This window comes from Scyliorhinus torazame, chromosome 6 (genome assembly GCF_047496885.1).
Source record: "Scyliorhinus torazame isolate Kashiwa2021f chromosome 6, sScyTor2.1, whole genome shotgun sequence".
In the NCBI taxonomy this organism is placed as follows: Eukaryota; Metazoa; Chordata; class Chondrichthyes; order Carcharhiniformes; family Scyliorhinidae; genus Scyliorhinus; species Scyliorhinus torazame.
Window position 1 is genome coordinate 225,995,959 of NC_092712.1, and position 22,083 is coordinate 226,018,041.

Sequence of the window (22,083 nt, forward strand, 5' to 3'; positions counted from 1 at the left end):
TGGCGCATGCTGAACTCCATCGCAGCCCCTATCCTCTCCTTGGTCTCCCCCACGAATTGCAGGGCCTATTCCTAATAGGGGGTGTGGATCCAGATATCTGGGATGCCCCCTCCAGTCTTCTGGGCTACTTTCTCCTTGGGGACACAGAAAGTACACACTGAAATGCTGGGGCGTGAGTTTTATGGGGGGTTTGTACCTAGTGGCAGGCGTCTGCAAGGCTACTGGCCAGAGAGGCCAAGATATCTGTTGGGGGTTCGTGGAGGGTGGGTTGTAAGAGGGATGCAGGCAGGTGGAATGTTGTTAGCCGCTAGGGTATTGGGGAAGATGTGAGCAATGAGGGATGGGAGTGATGTCAGGGGCACAGAGTTGGTTTCTCATCTGAGCTGTTCCAAGGAGGTTGTTCATCTTCTTACAGCATTGCATGCCAGCCCACCTGGTGAGGCTCACAGCACTGACAGCCTCTGTCAGCTCATCCCAGGTCTTCTTCAGAAGAGAGGGCTTGAGTCTCCTTCCCACCCCAGGGACGAGGGTGTCCCTCCTCTTCTCAACGGCATCCAGTTGATCTCCAACTCCAGGCTAAAATAGCAGTCTGTAGTGAGTGGAGCACTTGAAGGTTTCTCCAGCTTGTCAGGATATAAACGAGAATATCGACCCAGCCAATTAGATGTCAGTGGGGTCGGGGATTATGGGGGCTGCAATTGGGCTGCATGCTGGCCCATTTGCATAACTTGAATTTCTCCTGGCCGGCATTCTCGGAGGGAGCACGCAGTTCCTACGATTCTACTATGGCGTAGCACAGAATGGAGAATCCAGCCCTAGCATTGCATGTCCAGAGGGTGATAAATCTGTCCAACTGTATCACATCCAGTACGAAGGAATTAAATCACATGAAATGTGATTTCTAAATCAAGAAATAATGGGCCAGAAATTGAAGTGCAGACATCTCACAGTCTATGTCAGTAGTTACGTTTCTTCTCGCACCCTTCAGCTCAAAAAACAATTGTGTTAAATCTCAGTGGAAGCGTGAGCTGATAGCAGCATGGTGAGGGCAACGGGGTATCTGGAATCCTAGTGAATGGTGATGCCCATAGTTTATCTCCTTAACCAATATTGTTTAAGATCCGAGGAAGAAACACAGGAACAATGGAGAAGGAAATGGAGTGAATTAGAATCAAACTCAGTACAGAAAACAAAATAAAAATGAGACAAAGAAAGAGAGGGGTGAAGCAGAAAAATTAGAATTAAAATTAAAATCTGACTTTAAATCTCCAAGAACAATGCACTGCCTAAAGGAATGAGCCTCCACAATTTAAACTGTTCCTTTTTGGGCCAGAGATATGGACTGGCATTCATTAATAATTAGCATGAGGTTAAGATGATCTACGCATTGCTGGACTTAACTTTGTGGCCAGTTTAATGGGTAATTAACGTGCAAAACCAGCAAATTCTTAAAAATAATGAGAAGCTAAGGTGGAATACTAGGTGTAACGCAAACAGAGGAGTAGCGAAAATCGATTCTGGAGATTCGCGACTCGGTGTATGTCTTAATTGCCTGAACAGCTGTCCAATTTACACATTGATAACAGCATGCATCAGTAAAATCCCATTATTTTTCCAGTAAGACTTAATACTATCAACGGTAATAGTTTATCAGAAATATACTGGAATAGCTTGACCTTTACTTGAGCATACTAATTATTCAAAGTTTTTAATTGGTCAGCTATACAAAGAAGCCAATTTTAATTTTAAAATAGCCTCTCTGACTTTGTATTGATCATTTGAGCACAACTTTGTTTCTGTATTAATTAAATGCCAGAAAATGGTATATTGCTGCAATACATTTAAACTCTGCTTGAGCCCATAATTTAAACTTGCCTCAGGTAATGAAAGCTGTCAAGGACTTTGTGTACTCCTTAATACTTAATCTTAAAATATTAATTATGTTTTCACAGCTGTGTTTATAAAGTCAGAGATCTCAATTTCTAATTCTATTTTTATGACTTTAGGAAGAAAAGGTTAAGTCACAATCAGCAACTCCAGCCTGGTTGGCAATAGTTGGTTCCATTTGTGTAATCATTAATACACTTAGCTGAGAATGCAAGAGTCCAGAGACAAGCTAAGGTTTTAGACATCTTCCATCTAAAAGTTGTAAACCAGTTCTTCTGATGTAGAATTAAAGAGGATTCCTTAGAAGACTGATGGACTTACCCAACAAAGTCTTTACACCATCATGTCTAAAGATATATTGTTGGTGTCTCAATTCCTTCAAATAATAAGAGTACAGCAGACTGCTGCAGGTCAGGTAACCATTAATATATAACATTTATCTGAACATTGATGATAATTCCCATGGCAGTGAAGGTTACCACCCCATGATGCTTCCATATGGCTTAACATTTATCTGGTCCGATATCATCTGAATATTAACGTAACCATTTTGTTGTTCGTATAGGCAATGAAATGAATATGAAGAGCTCTGATCCTCACAACTTGCATTTATATGTTAGACATGGGAGAAAACCCCATCAACCAGTGCTCTTTTGCGCTGGGGGTCTGATGGCAATAGTCTGCTTGTAAACATTAATGCTTGTGACATGCCTAATACATTTACACTGCAGAATAATGGATGCAGCAAATGACCCATCCCCCTCAGCACACCCCACCCCTAAACAAAGGCTTAAAAAGGTCTGCCATATGGAAGCATCATGGGGTGGTAACCTTCACTGCCATGGGAATTATCATCAATGTTCAAGATGTTGTTCACCGGCAACAGCACATGGTACAATTTTGCAATTTGCTTCACAAGAAAAGTTAAGATATGTCTCCTTTGACATTCTCCGAGTGCTCTAGTGGTATTGTCACTGGACTTGTAATCCAGCGATCAAGGGCAATGCTTTGGGGAACTGGATTTGAATGCCACCATGCCAAATGGTGAAATACAAATTTAATCAATAAAAATTTGGAATTAACTCTAATGATGACCATGAAACCATTGTCGTAAAAATCTCATCTAGTTCATGAATGTCCTTATATCTTCCTTACAACTAAAGAGAAATGCCAACCTTACTTTATCCGGCCTACATGTTCCTCGAGGTCCATAGCAATGTGCTAGACTTATAAATACCCTCTGAAATGGCCTAGCAAACCACACAGTTGTATAAAACCACTAGTAAGTCAATAGTAAATAAGTCAATAAGGAATGAAACAGGACAGTTCAGCCAGCACCGACCTATGTATCAGAAATGTCAATGGCAAACTCAGCATTGTCAACCCTGCAAAGTCCTCCTTGCTAAGATCTGGGGATTGTGGCGAAAATTGGGTAAACTGTATCACAGACTAGTCAAGCAACAGCCTAATCATACCTTACAGATAATGTCCCAGGCATCACAATCACCATCATAGAACATAGAACATAGAAAATACAGCACAGAACAGGCCCTTCGGCCCACGATGTTGTGCCGAACCTTTGTCCTAGATTAATCATAGATTATCATTGAATTTACAGTGCAGAAGGAGGCCATTCGGCCCTTTGAGTCTGCACCGGCTCTTGGAAAGAGCACCATACCCAAACTCAACACCTCCACCCAACACCAAGGGCAATTTGGACATTAAGGGCAATTTATCATTGGCCAATTCACCTAACCCGCACATCTTTGGACTGTGGGAGGAAACCGGAGCACCCGGAGGAAACCCACGCAGACACGGGGAGGACGTGCAGACTCCGCACAGACAATGACCCAAGCCGGAATCGAACCTGGGACCATGGAGCTGTGAAGCAATTGCGCTATCCACAATGCTACCGTGCTGCCCTTAAGAACAAATAAATCTACACTATATCATTTTACCGTCATCCATGTACCTATCCAATAGCTGCTTGAAGGTCCCTAATGTTTCCGACTCAACTACTTCCACAGGCAGTGCATTCCATGCCCCCACTACTCTCTGGGTAAAGAACCTACCTCTGATATCCCTCCTATATCTTCCACCTTTCACCTTAAATTTATGTCCCCTTGTAATGGTGTGTTCCACCCGGGGAAAAAGTCTCTGACTGTCTACTCTATCTATTCCCCTGATCATCTTATAAACCTCTATCAAGTCGCCCCTCATCCTTCTCCGCTCTAATGAGAAAAGGCCTAGCACCCTCAACCTTTCCTCGTAAGACCTACTCTCCATTCCAGGCAACATCCTGGTAAATCTTCTTTGCACCTTTTCCAGAGCTTCCACATCCTTCCTAAAATGAGGCGACCAGAACTGTACACAGTACTCCAAATGTGGCCTTACCAAAGTTTTGTACAGCTGCATCATCACCTCACGGCTCTTAAATTCAATCCCTCTGTTAATGAACGCGAGCACATCATAGGCCTTCTTCACAGCTCTATCCACTTGAGTGGCAACTTTCAAAGATGTATGAACATAGACCCCAAGATCTCTCTGCTCCTCCACATTGCCAAGAACTCTACCGTTAACCCTATATTCCGCATTCATATTTGTCCTTCCAAAATGGACAACCTCACACTTTTCAGGGTTAAACTCCATCTGCCACTTCTCAGCCCAGCTCTGCATCCTATCTATGTCTCTTTGCAGCCGACAACAGCCCTCCTTACTATCCACAACTCCACCAATCTTCGTATCGTCTGCAAATTTACTGACCCACCCTTCAACTCCCTCATCCAAGTCATTAATGAAAATCACAAACAGCAGAGGACCCAGAACTGATCCCTGCGGTACGCCACTGGTAACTGGGATCCAGGCTGAATATTTGCCATCCACCACCACTCTCTGACTTCTATCGGTTAGCCAGTTCGTTATCCAACTGGCCAAATTTCCCACTATCCCATGCCTCCTTACTTTCTGCATAAGCCTACCATGGGGAACTTTATCAAATGCCTTACTAAAATCCATGTACACTACATCCACTGCTTTACCTTCATCCACATGCTTGGTCACCTCCTCAAAGAATTCAATAAGATTTGTAAGGCAAGATCTACCCCTCACAAATCCGTGCTGACTATCCCTAATCAAGCAGTGTCTTTCCAGATGCTCAGAAATCCTATCCTTCAGTACCCTTTCCATTACTTTGCCTACCACCGAAGTAAGACTAACTGGCCTGTAATTCCCAGGGTTATCCCTCGTTCCTTTTTTGAACAGGGGCACGACATTCGCCACTCCCCAATCCCCTGGTACCACCCCTGTTGACAGTGAGGACGAAAAGATCATTGCCAACGGCTCTGCAATTTCATCTCTTGCTTCCCATAGAATCCTTGGATATATCCCCTCAGGCCCGGGGGACTTGTCTATCCTCAAGTTTTTCAAAATGCCCAACACATCTTCCTTCTTGACAAGTATTTCCTCGAGCTTACCAATCTGTTTCACACTGTCCTCTCCAACAATATCGCCCCTCTCATTTGTAAATACAGAAGAAAAATACTCATTCAAGACCTCTCCTATCTCTTCAGACTCAATACACAATCTCCCGCTACTGTCCTTGATCGGACCTACCCTCGCTCTAGTCATTCTCATATTTCTCACATATGTGTAAAAGGCCTTGGGGTTTTCCTTGATCCTACCCGCCAAAGATTGTTCATGCCCTCTCTTACCTCTCCTAATCCCTTTCTTCAGTTCCCTCCTGGCTATCTTGTATCCCTCCAATGCCCTGTCTGAACAGATCACTAGGTCTGTCCTGTCCCACCGGCCGACCAGAGACAGCAGAGATGATGGCAAAGTGGTATACAATCGGGTGGTCGGCCATGGAATTAGCAACATGAATTCTGGAACCCATGAAGTCTCATGGCATCAGCTCAAACATGGGCAAGCTACTTACCACATACCACTTCCCACGCACACCTGCCACATCACGTTCAGCTGATGAATCAGTGTACATCCATATTGAACACATATTGAATGTACTCTGGGCAGGGTCTTCAATGTCTATCACCAAGAGTGGCTTGATAACACCACCATAAACCAAGTTGGCCAGGTCCTAAGGGACATAGCTGCTCGACTGGGTCTACGACCGGTGGTGAGGGAACCAACAAATGAGAAAAACATACATCACCTCATCCTCACCAACCTGCCTGCCACAGATGCAACTCTCCATGACAGTTTTGGTAGGAGTCACCAGCACACAATCATTGTGGAGACAAAGTCCCATCTTCACATTGAGGATACCCGCCACCTTCTTTTGTGGCACTATCACTGTGCTAAATGGGATAGAATCAGAACAGATCTAGTAACTCAGGATTGGGCAACCTTGAGGCACTGTGGGCCATCAACAGTAGCAGAATTGTACTCAACCACAATCTGGAACCTCATGGCGCGGCAGATCCCCTACTCTATCATTACCACCAAGCCAGGGGATCAATTCTAGCTGCATGATGGATGCAATATGGCATGCCAGGAGCACACCAGGCATACATAAAAATGAGGTGTCAACTTGGTGAAGCTACAACACAGGACTACTTACATGCCAAACAGCATAAGCAACAAAAAATATACAGAGCTAAGTGATTCCACAACCAACCAGGTCAGACCTAAAGCTCTGCAGTCCTGCCACATCCAGTTGTGAATGGTGGTGGGCAATTAAACAATTCACTGGAGAAGTCTCTACAAATATCTTTTAATAATAATCTTCATTAGTGTCACAAGAAGGCTTACATTAACTCTGATGTTACTGTGAAAAGCCCCTGGTCGCCACACTCTGGCGTCTGTTCAGGTACATGGAGGGAGAATTCAGAATGTCCAATTCACCTAACAAGCACATCTTTCGGGACTTTTGGGAGGAAACTGGACACCCGGAGGAAGTCCATGCAGACACGGGGAGAACGTGCAACCAGTGACCCAAGCCGGGAATCAAACCCGGGTCTTGGCACTGTGAAGCAACAGTGCTAACCACTGTGCTACTGTGCCGCCCCTCAATGATGGAGGAGCCCAACACATGAGTGCAAAAATTGCAAAAATCGTCAGCTAGAAGGGGTGGCATGGTGGCACAGTGGTTAGCACTGCTGCCCATGGCGCCATGGACCCGGGTTCGATCCCAGCCCCGGGTCACTGTCCCTGTGGAGTTTGCACATTCTCCCCATGTCTGCATGGATTTCACCTCCAAAGCCCAAAGATGTACAGCGTAGGTTGATTGGGCTTGCTAAATTGCCCCTTAAAAAAAAATCTTCAGCCAGAAGTGCCAAATAAATGATCCATCTTGGCCTCCTCTGAAGATTTCCAGCATCACAGATGCCAATTCAATTTGCTTCACATGTCATCAAGGATTGGCTGAAAACACTAAATAATGCAAAGGGTTTGGGCCTTGACAATATTCTGGCAATAGTACTGAAGACTTACTCCAGAATTTGTCATGTCCCTAGCTAAGCTGTTCCATTACAACTACAACACTGGCATTGACCCAGCAATACAGAAAATTGCCCAGGTATGTCCTGTACACAAAAAGGACAAATCCAATAAAGCCAATTTCCGCCCGTTAGTCTACTCTCGATCATCAGTAAAATGACAAAAGGGGTCATTAACAGTGCTATCAAGCAGCATTTGCTTTGCAATAATTTGCTCACTGATGATCAGTGTGGGTTCTGCCAGGGTCATTCAGGTCCAAACCTTTAATACAGCATTGATTCAAAAGTGGACAAAAGAGCTGAACTCCAGAGGTGAGAAGAGTGACTTCCCCAGTCATCAGGGCAGCATTTGACAGAGTGTGGCATCAAGCAGCCCTAGCAAAATTAGAGTCAATAAATTAGAGTCAATGGGAATTAGTGGGGGGAAACTCTCCACTGGGTGGAGTCATACCTGGCACAAAGGAAGATGATTATGGTAGTTGGTGTTCAATCGCCCAGCTCCAGGACATCATTGTAGGAGTTCCACAGAGTAGTGTCCAAGGCTCAACCATCTTCAGCAGCTACATCAATGACTTTCCTTGTGGGGATGTTTACATTATTGTTCAGCACCATTCACAAGTCCTCAGATACTGAAGAGGTCCATGTCCAAATGTAGCAAGACCTGGACCATATGCAGGCTTGGTTGACAAGCGGCAAGTAACACTCACGCCACACAAATGCCAGGCAATGACCATCTCCAACAAGAAATAATCTAATCATCGGCCCTTGACATTCAACGGCATTACCAGCATTGAATCTCCCACCGTCAACATCCTGAGAGTTACCATTGACTAGAAACTGAACTGGGTTAGCCGTATGAATACTGTGGCTACAAGAGCAGGTCAAAGGCTAGGACTGCTGCAGTGAGTAAATATCTTCCTGACTCACCAAAGCCTGTCCACTATCTACAAGGCACAAGTCATGAGTGTGAGGGAGTTCTCGCCTCTTGTCTGGGTAAGTGCAGTTCCAACAGCACTCAAGAAGCTTGACACCATCCACGACAAAGCACCACGGTGATTGGTTAAATATTCTCATATACTATACATGACGGAACCTTAATCAATAGTAATGATTAGACATGGATAACTAGTAAGAAATGATTGGTGTATGCTAATTTCTTGTAATCAAATCTCAAATTATGACTATCTGTACTATCCTTGAATCTGTGCTCTCTGGGTTCCCAATTTGGAATGCTAATAGCCCTTGCTGTAGCTTTTAATAAAGGACTAGATTTTTACTCCAAGACTCTCCTACTGGTTTCTCATGAGTGGACGAGTGAAGCACACTAAAGACGAATAGCTATACTTTTCTCCGCAACAAACACTACACTGCTGTTCTATCAATGTCATATTATAGTAATAGATTCATCCGATTCCTTTCATAGATTGGCAGAATCCAATGGCTATAAGAACCTCTCAAGCATTAATCTGCTGATGAAAGATTCTGCCTTTCTGAAAATTCTGAATATTTTTCTCAAAAATTAGCAAAATTGCAAAATCTAGGTTTCCAGATTTTTCCCAAATCTAATGACTGCCCTAAATCAGGTTTCCATATGCTTGCTTCATTGACTACAAACACGTCATTTCACAAAATCGCCCCCTGCAATAATACCAGCTTTTTTGGGCAGCTGGCCTGTCTTTCTTAAGGTACAACAGAAGCTCCTGAGATCTGTCAATGCATTCACAACCCCACAAAAAAGTATGAAAATTACTAATCTAGAATGCCTGCTTTAATTTATGTTCTGCTTTATTTATCTTTGACCAGCTGCCTCCTTTTGCGTAACCGAACAGGCGCCGGAATGTGGCGACTAGGGGCTTTTCACAGTAACTTAATTTGCAGCCTACTTGTGACAATAAGCGATTTTCATTTCATTTCATTTCCATAGTCTCATCAGTGGCAGAGCAGTCAATAATTCTTTCTGTCAGTTGCCGGTTATGTCTATCTCAATATTTTCAGAAACAGGGGTTGAAGAGTGCAATCTCAAGAGACCAGGAGGTATTACTTGTTTCCTGCGTAGTAAAGCCATTACAGAGGATTGCCATAAAACAAAGGAGTCATAACTGCTGCCCAAGAAGCAAGTATTAATTTGTAAAATCCATTTTCATGGTCACTAGCCATTCATTCGATGAAGTTCTTGTGGCTCAGGAAGAACATAGTGCTATTTGCAGGAGTCCCAGAAGACCATGTACCTTTATTTTGGGTAATCTTGTGAGGGAAAAAAATAAATCTAGTGCTTTCATTCTGCTGCCAGTTTCTTGTGAAAATGAGAAAGTTGCCTTTTCTTGTCACTGCCTTCCTGTAAAACAAAGCTTAAAAATGTAAATGTCCTTAAATATTCCCACAGAGGTGTGCCGGGATTTGAACACACAACTGCATGGGCAAGCACTGCCTCATCTCTTGTGTAAATGAACCTGCCTCACACCTTTCTCTCATCCTCTTCTCACTCCTCCAAATCACAAAATTTGATACTCATCTCCAGAATTTTAATTGAACGGGAATCATGAAAGAGAAAGCCAAATAAACTAGAAATGAAAATTTTGTCCCTCATGCCCAAGGATAAATTCCACTTCTATGCATGCTAGAATTCAAACAGATGTTTTCCATTTAAATGCCGAATTATTTGCTGAGAATTTGCATGCCTTTGCATGGCTCATTCTTAGCAAGAAAACTAGGGAAATATTGCACTCACGTTTACCAATGTGATTTTAATTATATTTTTTTAAAACTCTCACACATTTCAATTCAGCATCACAAGCTTCAGCAACTGAAAAATTTACTCCTCTGTTTTGTACACTTTCAAACGCATTTAACCATTCCTTGCTGAACGTGGATTAACGAAGCTCACACTAGGCTTTTGAAAATGTAACTTATCGATTGTTACTTTGAAGCCATGTGCTTTTAGAGAACAATAAAGTCAAATTCTGGAAGCATCCATCTTCATGGCAATTTATGAACGCAAGAGTTAGGAGCGGAAATAGGCCATTTGGATCCATGAGCTTGCTCTGCAATTCAATAAGATCATGGCTAATCTGATTGTGACCTCACGCAACCAATTACCCTCATATAGGAACAAAAACAGAAAATGCTGAAAATATGGGCAATGTTGCCCTAGTGGTAATGATACCAGATTAGTAATCTAGAAGTTCAGGGCTAATGTTCTGGGGATACCCAGATACATGGTAACTAGTGGAATTTAAATTCAATTAATGAAATCTGAAATTGAAAGCTAGTCTTAGTTTCATAGTCCCCATTACGATAACTGATGGTTGTAAAAACCCACCTGGTTCACTATGGTCCTTTAGGAAAGAAAATCTGCCACCCTTACCTGTTCTGGCCTACATATGAATTCAGACCCACAGCAATGTGGTTGATTCTAAAAGGCCAAGCAAGCCAATCAGTTCAAGGACAATTAGGGATGGACAACAAATGCTGGCCTTGCCAGCAACACACACTTCCATGAAAGAATAAATAACTCAGTAGGTCAGGCAGCATCTGCGGACAAAGAAACAGAGTTAATGTTTCAGGTCGATGACCTTTCATTTGACAAGTTAAAGGTGCAATAGCTTTAAACAAAGGGTGGGTGGAACAAGGACAAAAGGGAGGTCTGTGATGCAGTGGAAGACAGAAGAATTTGAATGACAATGCTCAAACGTGGTCTCCTCTACACTAGGGAGACCAAAGACAGATTAGGTGACAGCTTTGCAGAATACCTCTGATCAGTCCACAAGCACGCCTCTGAGTTTCTAGTGGCCCGTCATTTTAATTCTCCACCCTGCTCTCAAGCTGACATCTCTGTCCTTGGCCTGCTGCACAGTTCTAGTGAAGATCAAAATAAGCTTGAGGAACAGCACCCCATCTGTCAATTAGATACAGTCTTCCAGACTCATCAATTGAACAACTTCAGACCGTAAACTTTGTTTCCCCATTTTGTTTCTTTTTTTTTGCATGTTTTGGTTTCTCTCTTATTTTTGCTTTCTGACAGTAGCTCACTCGACCTAGGAACATCTTTTGTTTCTTTTCTTGCTCCATCACCATTTCCTTTAGCCCTGTAAGCCTCTTCTGCCATTTAATCTCTCCTGTCTTTCACTCTATCACAGACCTTCATTTGTCCTTGCCCCACCCACCTCTTGTACAAAATCCCAGTTCTGATGAAAGATCATGGACCTGAAATGTTAACTCTGCACAGCCCTCCAGCAGCACTGCTGCTGCAACAGGTCGAGAAAGCTGATCCTTTCCCCACATTTCCTCTCATGAGAATTGTCCCTTCTTCTGTTTCCTCCCTTCACCCAACACCTCTGTGGCACTCTGCTGCCTTCTTCTAAATGAGCTGCTCCTCTTTCCTGGTCCACCGAAGCAGAGAATTACTGGGCCCTGCGCCCTCAAAGTGTGGTCTGATCAGTCACATTGACTTGGCAGGTTATGCTTTGCACAGGACACCCAAAATTTACACCACCAACACTTGTTCTGTGAGTTATTTCAGACCAAAGATTCCTTCATGTCAGGTCTCTTGCTCTGCAAGGACGTATCTCTGCTGCTTCCCCACTTTATAATGACTGGATGTCAGTTTCTCTAAACAATGACAACCCGCAGTTCAACTACCTCAGCTGAATTGCCGAGGTGCTGGCACAGTACACAGTCATGTACCGTTCAAAAGATTTCATTTTAATCAAAGAATATGGGCTTAATGCCTTTTAATCACTCTAACAGGCTACCAACCACAGCCAGGCAGGTAATAGCCCATATCTAGCAATGGTCCACGGAAGCAGAAGAGGTGAAGGAGACAGGAATGCATCAGGGAGCCAACCAAGCATTCAACAATCTAAGCTTCCCTGTATCCCCGAAAAACTGCCATAGGTGGGAACTTGAAGGGCATTCTGCTGCAGGAACAGCAGGAGTTGTAAACTAAATTAAAAGGCTAAATTAAAACTAAATATCAAGGGTGATAATCCCTAGATTATTGCCCAAACCACATGCAAATTGGTATGGATAGATTAGACGAATTAACACATGGCTAAAGGGCTGGTATTGGAAAGAAATTCCTTTTCATGGGACAATGACATGGTGCCCAGACAGAAAATAGGTGGACAATTGGACATGCTGCACCTAAACATCGATTGAGGCCAGTGGCCTAATGGATAGGATAACAGGGAGTTGGCAAAGGCTTACAACTAGTGTCGGCGAGGTTAGCATGGACAACCTGCAAGAAATAAAACAAGTCTAAATATAAATTGTAATGATGCATGTTCACAGCCTTATTAATAAATATATTTTGTATTTCTAATTAAGAAAGCCTGTGACCCTCTTCTGCTTTGTTGCGCTTAAAGGAACAATCACCACATAAACAAACAGGAAAGGCCATCATCACAGGATGGACAAAACTAAGGGAGGCCTTAAATGGCCAGGGAATAAATGTTATGTGCAACATATAAAATATGGTTAAAAATAAAGTGAGAGGAAATTCAATTAAAAATAAATCAAACTGTCTGTATAGCAATGCAAAGAGCATTCATAGAACATAGCGTGCAGAAGGAGGCCATTCGGCCCATCGAGTCTGCACCGACCCACTTAAGCCCTCACTTCCACCCTATCCCCGTAACCCAATAACCTTTCCAAACCTTTTTGGACACTAAGGGCAATTTATCATGGCCAATCCACCTAACCTGCATATCTTTGGACTGTGGGAGGAAACCGGAGAGAAGGAAAAGAGGTGGAGTGGCTGTTCTTCCTCAAGATAACAATAGGAATAGGAAAAAAGTGACAGCTATCATTACATGAGAAATAAAATGTTGTATATGCAATGTAATATAGTACAGTAGGTTGGAGGAAGTATGTGTGAATTATTTTACCCAGGAGTAAAACAGCAAAACACATGCACTTCTTCCAACTTGGCATTCCATACTCCTAATATTATGGCTAAAGAATGTAACACTCTTGTTTCTTCATTAAAGAATTCCATCATAAAAGCACCACTTCTTATGTTACTTTCATATATTGTCAAATTCAGTTGCAACCAGAAATGAAATGGATTCTGTCCTTTGCTTCGTTTTGAGATAGCTGGCAGGCTTAAGAACAAGGCGTCTTTCTTGGGATCTTAGGTTTAGTATAAGGTTTGTTTTGATATGCTAATGAAGGTAGCTGGGCAACCATTGTGTGCCAACATAATCTGATGTCTCTCTTTCCAGCAGACAGACTTTTTAAAACTATTATCTTCATGTCTCGATATATTAATTGCATTCACTGCACTTAAAAAGTCTGTATTATTTTCTGATGTATAAAACCCTGAACTGCAGAGTTCAAAACTGTGTTGATTTTGACAGTACCATTAAATTTTTTGCAATAGTTCACTTCAAAGAAAGGGAAGCTTAAAACTGGGTGGGAAGATACCCTCAGATCCTCAGTACGGTTTGAACGCTGGAAAGTCAACTAAAGGACCTTTGTAACATAAGCTGGTATTTAATGTATCAAAATATTGCAATAGGAGTGTTGATTGGATAGGGTGCTTTAAATCTAAAAAGGAACAAGCACCAAGTTATATCAGTGAGGATAATTTAAGATCTTAAGAATCTTATTCAAAATCCTCCTCCTCCTTCAGGTCGCCTAAGAGAGCGTAGGTGGCCATGGACTTCCATTAGATTGGTCCATGATTATGCTTAGTAAAGTAGTGCAGGGGTTTGCCAATGCCTTCCTCAGTATGACTGACCAGGACCCTCAAGCTCTTACCATCTGCCATCAAGCATATTGAAAGGATTTACAGGCTGATAATCAACCAGTGTAGCCAATTAATGAACACCTTCCATGATCATCAAGTACTGAAGTGAGACTTGAATCAAGAACTTCGGGCCCAGAAGCAGGGATGCTACTCATTGTTCAACAAGATCCCTCTTATTCAAAATTGATTTACTATTAATCATTTTACTCCAATGCCTGTATTTATTGCTTTCTGCTGCTAAAATATATTGCTTAATGCATATATAAATATCAATTATTTTTGCATATATTACACTGGTACTGTGTTTGATATTTCCACCTATCAAAAACAATTAGGTACTTAAATTCAGTGTGTAGTATACACAACACTTGATTTAATTGTTAAATAAAGGGTCCTTTAAGGACTTAATAGAAATGTTATTTGAAAGATCCTAGACACAAGATTTCAATGTCCCAAACTGTTAATAATCATATATAAAAAGATGTAAAGCGAGTATTGGCTATTACGAAAGATAAATCTACAGTTAATTAGATCAAAAATTGCTTTTATTCATAAAAGTTAATTTTGTATATTCAAAAATACAGGGGGAATAAAGTAAATGAAAATTTGCGCAAAGCAGGAAAATAAGGGGCCTTCAATTTAAATAATTGGATGTCTGGTGCTTTTGTAGCCACTTAAAATGGCCAACTCCCGATTCAAAATGGCGAACGGCAAAGGCTGATGGGAAAGTCAGCCAACAAGACAAAAACGAGCAGCTGCAGGTTGGCTGTGTATTTACCTCTGGAAAGGACAGACAAGATCAATATCAGCAACCATCAGCATAACAAAACACCAGCCATCTGCATACTAATGAGCAATCCCCGGGAACAATAAGCAACATTTAGACACATAAAGCAAAACCAGACTCTTCGGCGCCAGCAGAAGCCTACACAAAAGGAGGTGAACGACCACCTCAAGACGGCCCATCGATCAGGGAACCACTCCAGCATTGGAGAGAATCGAACCAAGTGATTGGGACAAAGTCCAATCACTTGGGACCAGGTACAGGGTCCGCCCCGAAAGGCGGGAAGCCCCTGGGGACTATAAGAATTGAGCCCCAAGTTCAAGGCGCGCTCTTCACTCTCTTCCACCGCTTGCAGCTCTCTTCACTCGTTCTTCACTCTTCAACAGCCGCTCAAAATTGTAAGTCTTACTTCAACGCTCGCTACGAGATAGGCACTCCTAGCTATCAATCTGTACCAACTTCGAATCCCGCAGGCTCAGAACCCGAAAGAAGGCCATTTGTTTCCCTGACCTGGTGGGCCAGTTCCAAGTTAAGTATAGGCCTGTTAGTTGTAAGAAGTAGCTTAGACGTAGAATTTATGCATGAGTAGTGATTACTGTGTATAATAAATGTGCTTTGATTTAAATCTTACTGAGCGGTGTATTGGATTATTGATCATTACTCGGACTTGAACCACGTGGCGGTATCATAAAGATACCTGGCGACTCAAGAGCAAAGGTGACAAAACAGAGCCCTTAAACTAAGGCAAAGTTAGCAACACTTTTACCAATAGGAATGGTTGAGGAAAATACCAATGGATAAATATCTGAAGCAAAGGAGGATACAATCTATTTCTTTCTTGTAAAATATGCAGTGATAGTTTCCTCAATCATTCCCAGTGGAAAAGATTTCACACTCCAGCAAACCTCCCCATAAAGAGGTTTGTCATAACCTCCCTTTTCAATCAGTGAGGACTTCAAATTGATGACTTCTTATCCCCAACTTCCTAACAGGAGAAAATCAGCTTTTCCTGTTCACTCTGAAAAACCTTTAGTATTCTTAAAAGCATTTATTAAATCTCCTCTTAGTTTTCGCTGCTTCAATTGAAATGGCCATAGTATTTCATGTCACTCCTTGCAACTATAATTTACCAATTTTATTTGTTTATGGGATATGGGTATCACTAGCAATACCAAATCCTGATATTACCCTGGTAAATCTGTACTGTACCCTCTGTAATAGGTACCCAATTGAGTATGCATGGTATTCAATGTTAGAGAAATGAACAAACTATACATCGTACCTCACAACCACAATGGATCTAGCCTATTGGATGAGCATGGAGTTACTCAAGACAATGTCCAAAAAGGGATAATGCCTAGACTTCAATATATAGCAATGATTAGTTCTCATGAGAGCGAGTGAAAGGGGGGTAAAACTAAATAGAAATTAACCTTAGTACAAAGTTCTTCTTGGGTTACTTTTAAAATGAACACATTTTGCCTAGAAAGGAAAAAGTAGTGAATGAGTGGAGACATTGATCAGCCTCAACTTTAAAAGAAAGCTTTTCAATGAAAAGTTAAACTTTAAAATATTGTAAAAGTTTGAAGAGTTTTTGAGCAGGCTCAGTTTGCAGAAGAGTGTTCCAAAATCTCATTACATAATCATCTTATTGGTAAATCAAGTTCATACCACACAATTCCAGCTAAAACTTATTAATTTTACACAATTGTTTCAAAATATGTTCTGCAAACTGATTCAGTGCTATAAATTTTCAATTCACAACAATACGTAAATATTATAGAAAAAGAACACTTGTCAATTTTAATGCTCAGAATGTGTATTCGCAAAGTTATTACGCATTAGTGAAATATGCACACATGATGGGCCCTTCACAATAGTTAATGATGTTAGAGTACCATACACCTGGCATTCAATTTAATAATACAAACCGAACAAACACCCAACAACATGTTGTCTTGCAAGGACAAGTTATGAACCTGTATTTTGGATAAAATATATTGCTAATGAGGACAAATGAAGGAGGGAAAATGCTTAAAGTCACATTCATGGGTAAGGTGATATACTTTGAGAATATATGTTGTGAAATGTGGCACGGTGGTTATCATTGTTGCCTCACTGCACCGAGAACCTGGGTTCGATCCTGGCTCTGCGTCACTCTCCATGTGGAGTTTGCACATTCTCCCCGTGTGGGTCTCACCCCCACAATCCAAAGATGTGCAGGATAGGTGAATTGGCTCCTTAATTGGAAAAAAAAAGAACTGGATACTCTAAATTTAATAAAAAAGTGAATGTATGTTGTGCAATGATATTTCGACCATATAAAAACACATTTATTCACCATCATGGTAAAGCAAATTAAGGCCATAAAACCTTTCCATTTAACGTTTCCAATACACAATATAGCATGCACAACGTCAATATCAAAGGATTAGGGGATAACGCCGGAAAGTAGAATTATGATATATCAGCTATCGTTTTATTGAATGGTGGAGCAGCTCGATTGTGTCTATTTCTTCGGTACATAACAGAGATGTCCCAACCAGTTCAAAGTATCACAGTCAGTTAAACGAAGACCCGGTGGACTGATTTGCCGAAGTAGTCATCATTCTCTATAATCTATATAACTAAAGCTATGTTGAGACTAGTGAAATGATTGGGCAGAATTACTAAGATTGCGCCGCTGTGGCTGCTCCTTTGAATAACTTCTGGCCGAATATTCTGACTGGGATTCAGTGCCATTTCACTCCTGTTCAATGGTGTACGGGCGCAGCACAATAAACCCACCCGAATTACAAACTAGCCATGTCTGCTTTGTAACGTGAGCAAAGCTCTCTCTTTCCACAAAGATTTAGTGGGTAATTTTTCGTTTCGACGTTTGATCGATCAGCTCAAATGTACAATGCGTTGATGCGAACCAGATTAAACCCGATATTGTCATTCGCCCACAATAACCATTCACTCGATAAAGACGCTTCCAAATTAAGATCCCCGCCGACCTACTGAACTATCAGCTTCTGTGATTTAGTTTACGGGTGAAATGTTCTCCCAGAATTGATCAGGGCGACAGGTCCCGCTTACCTTTTTTTCCCATTGAGGCTTTCCAAGATTTAACTTGCTTGAACTGATGGATTTAAATGCATCTTAAGTTCAATCGTTCCATTGTGCCTTTAGAGCAGAGATTGAGTCATTGTGGGTGCATGGACTGAATTTGTCGACTCCAATGCCATTCAGCACTCCAAACAGCGATCTTCCAGCGATTTGCGGGGGGCGGGGGGGGGGGGGGGTGCAGGCGGGTGAATTATTCCTCCTCAGCCTCCAGGCTCAAGATGCCAAGCTGCCCCGATCAACAAGCAAGAAGCCAAATCGGCCAGCAGCCGCTTCCCTCGTCCCTCACTTGTGCCGCGCACGAACGTTGCACGAAAACGTACTCTTCACATCGACAATAAGTCCAACCTGACACACGTAAACCTGCTTCTTATTCTTTTAAGTTTGGCGGGGGGGGGGGGGGGGGGGGGGTAGAGAGAGTTCACTTTTTTTTTTAAAGTATCCAGCTCCTCTAACTATAGGTCGTCTTAGAAATGGAGACGCGTGGAAACAATTATTTCACGTTCATTTGAACTTCACACAAACACGACAGTTTGCACCAAACGTACTGTTGTTGCGCGCCTTCGAACAGCCTGACATGTGGGAAGGGACTGAGGGAGTTGTCTGCTCCGCTGCCCTGGGAGCGAGTGTTTTCGCTCGGTCTCTGGCTGCCCGCTCCCCGGGTGGTGAGCCTGATTGCCCTCCGCCCCTGTTACACAGAGCCCTTTGCAATAAGGATGGGGACGCCCTCGCTCCCGCCGGTGGAAGAAGTGTTCTCCATCCAGCAGGAAACTGTGGCTCCTTGGAATCCGCAGTTATTGCAGTCTTTACTCCTCTCCAAAGCGACGGGTCCCAAACACAAAAGCGGCGCCTTTCCTGCTCAGACTACCCCCCAAAATCAACCACACACACACACACTATAACAAAAACACTGTAACCTTCTTCACAGTAAAACAACGGGAACTCGGTCAAACCTTGCCAGCGGAGATTATTTTGCTCCCCGAGTCTTATTTTTAAACATCAGATACGAAGCAGCCAAGCGTTTCAAACCGGTCGCTTGAAGCGGGAGCGAGACCCCTCGGTCTGCACGAGGGTTAAAAAGAGCGGGAGAGGGAGAGCGCGAGTGTGTGGGCGGCGCGGCTGCTCCCCCGCAGGTGGACCCGATCAAGTTCAGAAGGGTTCAGAATGCATCTGGCCCTCACCCCCCCCCCCCCCAAAAAATCCCGGCGCTGCTGCTCTCCCTGGTTCAGGCGATGTTATCTCAACCGTGTAAGTGTGAAACTCAAAACAATTCTTAATCTGCTTCAAAATGTATTTCCCGAAGCCACGCGGAGACCATTTTATTGACTCTTCATCTTTCTTTGCGAGGATCCAGGTAGGGTGGTGTTCCAGAGGGTCGGTGCAGACTCAATGGGCTGAGTGGCCTCCTTCTGAACTGTGCGGATTCTCTGATTCTATGGGTGGGTGTCAGGAGCTTTGTAGCCGACAGCTTAAATAGTCACTTGTAGTATTAATTGTTCAGCTCTCTTTCCTGCAGATAAATTTCCACTTGTCCACTGAAATGCAATTGTGCCAGGGAAACAACACAGTTGGTATCGGTTATCTTAGTATCTATCATTAAATAAGTAGAAAAGTGTTTGAAAATAATAAACTTTTTGTGAATAAACACTCATATGATTGCAAGAATCACATGGAAACACAACTTTTTGAACTTAATGATGCAATGAAGACTCTTGGTTTTACTCTCCCCAAACACTGAAAGGATGTGGGAAAGATCTACATTATGCACAAGATTGTAAGCATATATATTTAGCTGGACCAACAAACACCATAGCCGCACATTTAATGGGTTGGGTGTGGGTAGGTGCAGGTTTGGGATAGGGAAACCCCTAGGTCCTGGTTAATTTAACAGTTGGACCTAATTAACATTTTTGGTCTCCATTTCCCAGCCACAGGAAATCCAGATCGAGAGGTTGGCTGTCTGGCCATTGGCCAGTGCAGTCTGCAGAACCAAGTCTGATTCAAGGAACAGAGGAGAGCATCATGGGATGGGGGTGGGGGGTTGCGGGGGAGGCAGAGACATTAAGGATCCAAGGGGGGAGTAATGGGGGAATCTCAAGAGATTGGGGGTCATGGAAGGTACATTCATAGGGGAAGAGGAGAAAAGATGCTAAGGGGCTGGTTTAGCAGAGGGCTAAATCGCTGGCTTTTAAAGCAGACCAAGGCAGGCCAGCAGCACGGTTCAATTCCCGTACCAGCCTCCCCGAACAGGCGCCGGAATGTGGCGACTAGGGGCTTTTCACAGTAACTTAATTTGAAGCCTACTTGTGATAATAAGCGATTTTCATTTCATTTTAATTTCATTTTTTCATTTCACGATCATAGAAGAGGTCAGAGTGATCGACAGAGAAAATCAGAGAAGGCCGCTGGAGCACATGAGAGGTGGTGGTGACGCAACGACATTGCGGGCCATGAATGACATTTGGAAGGCAATGGATCATATGTGGTGGGGATCCGACCACTGGGGAGGTTAAAATATTTCTTTGGCAGGGGAATTCATCTCCTGGAATCACGTAAGTTACACCAGGGGCTGCTTTAGCACACTGGGCTAAATCGCTGCCTTTGACAGCAGACTAAGGCAGGCCAGCAGCACGGTTCAATTCCTGTGCCAGCCTCCCCGAACAGGCACTGGAATGTGGCGACTAGGGGCTTTTCACAGTAACTTCATTTGAAGCCTACTTGTGACAATAAGCAATATTCATTCATTCCCCGCCCCCTTCACACACAAATCCAAAGCATAGAGCCAAAAATAACTTAAGTAATAGACACCCAAGGAGCACAAGGAGAGAGGGTGATGCATAAAAAAACCAGTATCTGCTGACAGAGTGGTCACACATGGGGGTTGTAAATAGAAAGCATAGTAGTAGACTGTAAAAATTGAGAATTTGGTGAGAGGGGGAATGCAGTGTAGAGGAGAAGAAGATACTGTTCTTTTGCTTCCGATACTTGTGTATGTGTAAACTTGAGGCAGCAACTATTTAACATAATAATCGTATGTTTTAGTCTAAATACAGAAACTGAAACAGAAAAAAGAACTGACAACAAACTATAAATTATTTAGTCTAAGATATGGCAGAGCAGGTTGTGTGCCTGAACTGTTGAATGTGGGAATTTGTGGACAGTGAGTCTATCCCAAGCAAATGGTACCTGCAGTAGATGTCTCTGTTTAGAATTTCTTTGACTGAGTGTCATTGAGTTGGAGGCACTCTGACACATGAGGGAGGATGAGAAGTATCTGGATAGTTGGTTCCAGACCTCAGTCACACTTTGTAGAGGTCCTATTCTATAATTTAGTTTCTAGTTCCTGATGCAGTTCCCAGCATTTATCTAGCTCCGGTCTGCCCTGAATAAAGAAGCTTGCTAGAAGAACACAGGGCTTCTCAAGACAGTTGAAATCACAAAACATTAGCAGAAGGAAACCCAGAATACTTCAGTCCTAATTTTTCAGAAATTTTAAGTATATTGTTTTATTTTCTACATTGATTTAGTTGAAGCAAGATTGGTCAATTTAGAACAAAGCTGTTTTTGAAGTTTATTTCTTAAAGATTTTGGAACCTTTTTAGCACCGTTTGAGACCATATTTTATCATGTATGCATTTTATTGTTAGAGTATGTTAAACCTTCATAGAACCACTACAGTGCAGAAGGAGGCCATTTGGCCCATCAAGTCTTCACTGACCCTCTGAAAGAGCACCCTACCTATGCCCAGCCCCCACCCTATCCGTGTAACTCAGTAAGCCCACCCTTACATTTTGGACACTAAGGGGCAATTTAACATGGTCAATCCACCTGACCTGCACATCTTTGGACTGTGGGAGAAAATCAAAGCACCCAGAGGAAACCCAAGCAGATATTGAGAGAACTTACAAACTTCCACACAGACAGTAAACCAAGGCTGGAATTCGGTCCTTGGCATTGTGAGGCAGCAGTGCTAATCACTGTGCTGACATGTTGCCCTTATGTTATTGTTAACCAATGTTGGCAACCAACTAACTAATGAGGTTATTTTGCAATTGCAGGATTGCACCACGTTGCAGCAGAATAGAGTCAATGAAAAGAAATTG

The 22,083-nt window shown here is 42.7% G+C and overlaps 1 protein-coding gene across 3 annotated transcripts in view; it reads right to left on the reverse strand.

The window, feature by feature from the left end:
- LOC140425321 (adenylate cyclase type 2-like) overlaps positions 1–19,043 on the reverse strand; it is a 1,061,108-nt gene extending 1,042,065 nt beyond the window's left edge. The window contains exon 1 of one of the 3 annotated variants that reach the window (XM_072509476.1): positions 18,934–19,043. The gene's annotated coding sequence lies outside the window, so the exon portion shown is untranslated. Of the gene's footprint in view, positions 1–17,953; positions 18,151–18,933 lie in introns of those variants that run through there. The other 2 variants (XM_072509475.1, XM_072509478.1) reach the window with 2 other exon arrangements.
- Positions 19,044–22,083: the final 3,040 nt, after the last annotated feature.